This window comes from Rhinopithecus roxellana, chromosome 7, assembly GCF_007565055.1.
Source record: "Rhinopithecus roxellana isolate Shanxi Qingling chromosome 7, ASM756505v1, whole genome shotgun sequence".
NCBI lineage: Eukaryota > Metazoa > Chordata > Mammalia > Primates > Cercopithecidae > Rhinopithecus > Rhinopithecus roxellana.
In genome coordinates, this window is record NC_044555.1 from 150650097 (window position 1) to 150656513 (window position 6417).

The following is a 6417-nucleotide window of genomic DNA, read 5'->3' on the forward strand; positions in this document are numbered from 1 at the left end:
AAACAATTTTGAAAAAAAAATTTAAAAACAACTTGGTGGTCTCTCACTTCCTGATTTCAAAACTACAAGCTACAGTAATCAAAACCATGTGGCATAAAGACAGACATATAGATTAATGGAATAATAAAGATTCTGGAAGTAAAACCTCACATATATGGTCAAATAATTCTCAAAAAGGGTGCCAAGATCATCCAATGGGGAAAAGAAAGTCTTTTCAACAAATGGTGCTAGGAAAACTGCATGTCCACATAGAAAAAAATGAAGTTGGACCCTTACCTTGCACCATGCAAAAATTAACTCAAATTCAAATTAGATCAAAGACCTAAATATAAGAGCTAAAACTATAAAACTCTTAGAAGAAAACATAGGGGGAAAAGTTTCATAACAAGATTTAGCAAAGATTTCTTGTATCTGATACCAAAAGTACAGGCAACAATTTAAACATATATGAGTTGGACTCCATCAAAATTAAAAACTTTTGTATATCCAAGGACACTATCAGCAGAGTGAAAAGGCAATCCACAGAATGGGAGAAAATATTTGCAAATCATATATGTGATAAGCAACTAATATCCAGAATATATAAAGAACTGCTATGACTCAACAACAAAAAAAACAAACAACCTGATTTAAAAATGGGCAAAGAACTTGAACTCAAAGAAGTTATACAAAGGACCAGTAAACATATGAAAAGATGTTCAACATCACTAACCATTAGAGAAATACAAATCAAAACCACAATGAAATATCATTTCACACCCCTTAGGATGGCTATTATAAAAAACAGAAAATAACAAATGTTGGCAAGGATATGGAGAAATTGGAACTCTTGTGCATTGCGGTAGGAATGTAAAATGGTGCAACCACTGTCAAAAAGAGTACGACAGTTTCTCAACAAACCAAACATAGAATTACCATGTATATTAGTCAGGATTCTCCACAGAGACAGAACTAATAGGCTATCTAGAGAGAGAAAGATACAAGAGGGGATTTATTAAGGGAATTGGCTCATGTGATTATGGAGGCTCATAAGTCCCACAACAGGCTTTCTGCAAATTGGAGACCTTGGAATGCCAGTAGCATGGCCCCATTCAAGTCTGAAGGCCTGAGAACCCAGGGGGCTGCTGGAGTCCAAAGGATAAAGAGCCTGGAGTGCTGATGTCTAAGGGCAGGAGAAGAGTGTATCCCACCTTCAAGAGTGAGAAAGATCTTTCTGCTATTTCTGTTCTATCCTGGCTCCCAGCTGATTAGATGGTGCCTGCCCACATTGAGGGCAAATCTTCCCCACTTAGTCCACTCACACTCACATGCCAATATCCTCTGGAAACACACTCACAGAAACACCAAAAAATAATGCTTCGCCTGTTCTCTAGTTATTCCTTAGTCCAGATGAGTTGACACCTAAAACTAATCATCACACCATGGGACCTAGCAATTCCACTTCTGGGCACAAAAGAACTGAAAGCAGGGACTCAAAGAGATACTTGTATACCCATGTTCATAGCAGTATGATTCACAATAGCCAAAAGGTGAAAGCAACCCAAGTGTCCATTAACAGATGAATAAACAAAATGTCGTATATTTATATATAATATATATACAATAAAATATTCAGTCTTAAAAAGTAAAGAAATTCTGACACATACTACAACTTAGATGAACCTTAAAGACATTATGCTAAGTGAAATAAGCCAACCACAGAAGGACAAATATTGTATGATTCTACTTATATGATGTACCTACAGTAGTCAAATTCATAGAGACAGAAAGTAGGGGCTGGGAGGAGGGGATAGGCAGTTAGCATTTAATGGGTATGGAGTTTCATTTTTGGGAAAATAAAAAATTTCTGGAAATGGATGGTGGAGACTGGCACACAACAATATGAATGTACTTAATGACCCTGAACTGCACACTTAAAAATGGCTAAAATGGTAAATTTTAAGTTATACATATTTTACTACAAAAAAAGGTAACATACTAAAATGATCTCATGGGTTTTATGAGAATCAAATGAGATCCATGTAGAAAAGCCTTGTAATCTATACAGCCCTTCGCAAATGTTAGCTCTTCTCAGTCATTATCACTCCATTTTCCCCAATCTGATACCATTATCCACACGCTTTACCCAGCCACACTTACCCAACAGCACACTGAGTTTGAGTGCTATCTGGTGAATACTCACCTTCATTTTGCTAAACCCTGGATGCCATGTGCTAGCCAACAATATCCTACTGTTCTGGTTTTTAAACAAAACAAAAACTCAAAGACTTCCTCCTCTTACCTAGTTTTTCCCAATGATTGGCTTTGAAGTAGTCCTTATTCAGTAATAAGAGCTCATCATGCCATGGCCAAGAATAGAGCATATCTTCCTCCAATTCAGTTGAACTCCCTGGCCTTCTACCAAACAACATATTTCATAACACATCCTTTGAGCAGGTGAACAACTCTGAACCTTCTTTGAAGGAACAGGATTCTGGGGAAGGAATAAAAGAAATGTACGTAGTGTGTATTGAGAATAAAATCTATTAGCTAAGAAATAAAAAATGAAAATGCTAAAACATGACCAGTTTTGATGGACTAGACAACTCCCTGTAGAGTAGCCACAGGGCTGAACCCTCAAATATTCCCAGAAAGTATACACATTGCTGTAGAACCAGCCTGATGATGCAGTAGTGCAGAACTTAAGAATGATATTTCTTTCTAGAAAGCAGACCAATTGATATCGTCATCCTGATATTGATCAGGATCCATGTCAGCATTCAGGTGCTCTCTGGCTACAAGGTTCCTTAGCTCTTGTAGGTGCTGCTCATTGAAGATTTCTCTTATCACAGGTAATGCTACCAGTCTCATCTGGCACCTTTTACATGCAATGACAACTATCCAGGAGTTGCTGCCTTTCCAGATATCCCCTGCGAGACCAATGAAGGATTTTATTCCATGACTCTTTGAAAAGGTTTAAACATGGATCAAACACGAAGTAGTATCTACCCCAGCCTTAGAAATTTAATCTTTTAAAACTGGGAGAAAGAACTCAAGTCTCTGTGCCTTCACAGTCTTGAATATCTTTGCTTGTTTCACTTACATTTACCTCACTCAAGATTCTTAGTGTCATCGACATGACTGGTTAAGAAATCAGGACTTTTCAACAAAGTTTTCTGCCAGTGCCCCACAGATCATGACTGTGATCTCCCAAATTCTTTGATTCTCCACTAGGTTCCCTTTCTCTTCCATTCAAAGCCCCAAATAACATTTATCCTACATATTTTGCCCCATTTTTTGTAGAAATGCTTCTTTGCTTGTGTTCCCCCTACATTTTCATACCATACCTATATCGTTAATTGAGGCTCACATAACATCAACAACAGCATGAAACATCCCACCTTCTGTCTTCATTTTGCTATAAACTGGAGGCAAAGGAAATGCTGTCACTCAGGGAGGATCTCAATGAAGGGAAAGACTCTCACAGACAGGCACTGAGGCAGGAGTCACTAGCACAGAGTGTATAAGTTAAATCTAAAGATAAAAAAGGAAGCACTTGGGATACATCCCTTGCACACATCTCCTCTTTTATAACCAGTAGAGTGAAGTTGGTTGCTGAAGTCATAGAACCAATAGTCTGTTTTTCATAGATGGCTGATGATAGCAGAACAAGCCCTGGCTAAGTCCCCCCACCCTTTTCTTGAGTAGCTCATTGTTATGAGCCACGGACCCACAATCACCAGGTCACATGTTCTATACTCTTTCCCAAAAACAGTGACGAAATATGCTGAGTCATCCACATTTCCTCAGTTAAATATTGAGAGGCAGGCGATATAACAATTAAGCAGTCTCTGGAGCCAGAGCAACCTGAGCTCAAACCATGCCTTAGCTTGCTTGTTGTGGGACCTAGGGAAAGTTACTGAAACTTCTTTAGAGATGTTTATCAATAAAATGGGTATAGTTGACTGGCTCCAAGATTTCTTGACCACTTGATGTATTTGCCCTGCATAATTCCTAAGACTGTGATTATAAGGGATTTTACTCTCATGATTAAGTTTTTACATAGCACAGTTGACTTTAATACAGGGAGATTATCTGGGTAGGCCTTGCCTAAACACAAGAGCCATTTAAAAGCAGAGTTCTCCCCAGCTGGTCAAAAGAATCTCTGGTCAGAGATTTACAGCATAAGAAGGTTTCAATGTGCCATCACTGGCTCTGAGATGTAGAAACCCACATGTAAGGACCAAAAAGAAGCCCCTAGGAGCTAAGAGCTACAGCCCTCCAGTCAACAGCCAGCAAAGAAACAAGGACCTCAGTCCTACAACCACAACCAACCAAATTCTGCCAACAAGAAAAATGAGCTTGGAAGCTGATTCTTCCCCCAAAGATTCCGGATAAGAGTCCAACGCCTTGATTTCAGCCTTGTGAGATCCTAAGCAAAGAACCCACTTGTGTCCACCCAAACTTCTGACCTACAGAACTGTTAGCTAATAAATGAGTGTTGCTGTAAGCCACTAAGTTTGTGGAAATTTGTTACACAGCAATGGAAAACCAATACAATGAGGACAGAGCAAGTGCTTAATAAATGTTAGCTTTTATTATTACTAACTCATTGGGATCAGCTACACAGTTACAGGAAGACTAAAGTACAAATTATTTATGCAAGGCTGGCAGTGCCTTCAGATCCAGGGTCCATTTGGTCTAATATGGCTGATATTAAGTGTTTCTCAAGGGGAGAGACATTATTGGCATTCAATGAGGGAAAGGGTTCATCTTGTAGAACGGAATTGGACATGGCAGTCCATTTATCATCTCTGGCTTCTCTTCCCCTAGTAGTAGTCATTGCAACAACTGAAAATGCCCCTGTACATTTCCAAACATGCTCCTCCACAAAGGTTGAGAACTTCAAGAACTACTTTAAGGGAAATTTCATAAGAAAGCATGCGTGTTTTAAATGCTGCCATAAAGCTACCTCAATAACTACAATACTACTCAAATTACCTGACCCTAAGAATCACCAGTGGCACTTCTTTAAATATAACGATTCTGAAGTTCTTTCCCTAGAGTCCCATTCCATAGGGCTGGGGTGGAGCTCCAGGAATCTATACTCTTACTTAAAGATCCCAGGTGAATCTTTTGTTCATGTAAGTTTGCCCAACACTGAGTTAGAAATATATTCAGCCGTACATGCATTTAGCAAAAGTTCACCACAACGGAACAATGACACATACCAAAACTCTTTGAAACTGTGCCTTCTACAGAGCTGTAAATCTCGTTTTGGACTATTCCATTACACAAGGTGTCCTCTTGGTCACACAGTGATTGCAAATGGGACTCCAGAGTCATGGAAAATGAGAATACTCTTCTCAAACGTTCCATCTTTACCAGAAATTCTTTAAGTGATATGTTCCACGGTGTAAACTAGCACTTTATTTTTTCTAAATATTTATCATATTTCATATACTTTTATTTTGGAGACGGAGTTTCACTCTTGTTGCCCACGCTAGAGTGCAATGGCGGATCTCGGATCACCACAACCTCCACCTCCCGGGTTCAAGCGATTCTCCGGCCTCAGCCTCCTGAGCAGCTGGGATTACAGGCGTGTGCCACCACGCCCGGCTAATTTTGTATTTTTAGTAGAAAAGGGTTTCTCCATGTTGGTCAGGCTGGTCTCGAACTCCTGACCTCAGGTGATCTGCCCGCCTTGGCCTCCCAAAGGGCTGGGATTACAGGCGTGAGCCACCGCACCCGGTCCATATACTTTTAACACATGTGGAATTAATAAAAACGTCCGTGCCTCCAATTCCGTGGCTATTTTACTGTCTTCCCTTTTCGGACAAGTCCCTCAAAGGTAGCACTCTTGGCTCCTTTCTTTGCTTCTCCCCTAATGCTGTCCTCCTGAGGTGCCCTCTGGATTTCCTCCAACCCCGGCAGGGTCTGCCTTTTCGGGTTGATACAACGACCTATCCTGCATGCCACATCCCAGTGGCGTGGGCACCACAGTGTGGAAAAACTAATGAATGACGTTTTCTGTTTCCTGCCTGCCAGAATCCCCAGCCGCACAGCCCCACCACGAACCACATGGAACCCACGGACTACACAAGGACAGAGAGAGGTCTGTTCTCCCTTTACCTCTCCCATTTCTTCAACTATGCTTCTCTCGGCTAGCACACCCTTTCCTCATCTCACGCCATACGCGCACAGCTTTAGCAAATTAATATGCACGCTGCTGGGACGCGCCCAAGCATTTCCCTCCCTTGATAGGGCGGAACTAAAATGCAAGCGCCACAGTTGTCAGCAAAGGACTTCCCTGTTACCATGGTAAAGCCGCTGCGCCATCTTTATTGTGGTTGACGAGTACTTGCATCAACTTAAGAGAAAATTAATAAGAAGGAAGTCTGCAGGCTGAAACCCTTCAAATCAGCCTGGAGTCGCCTG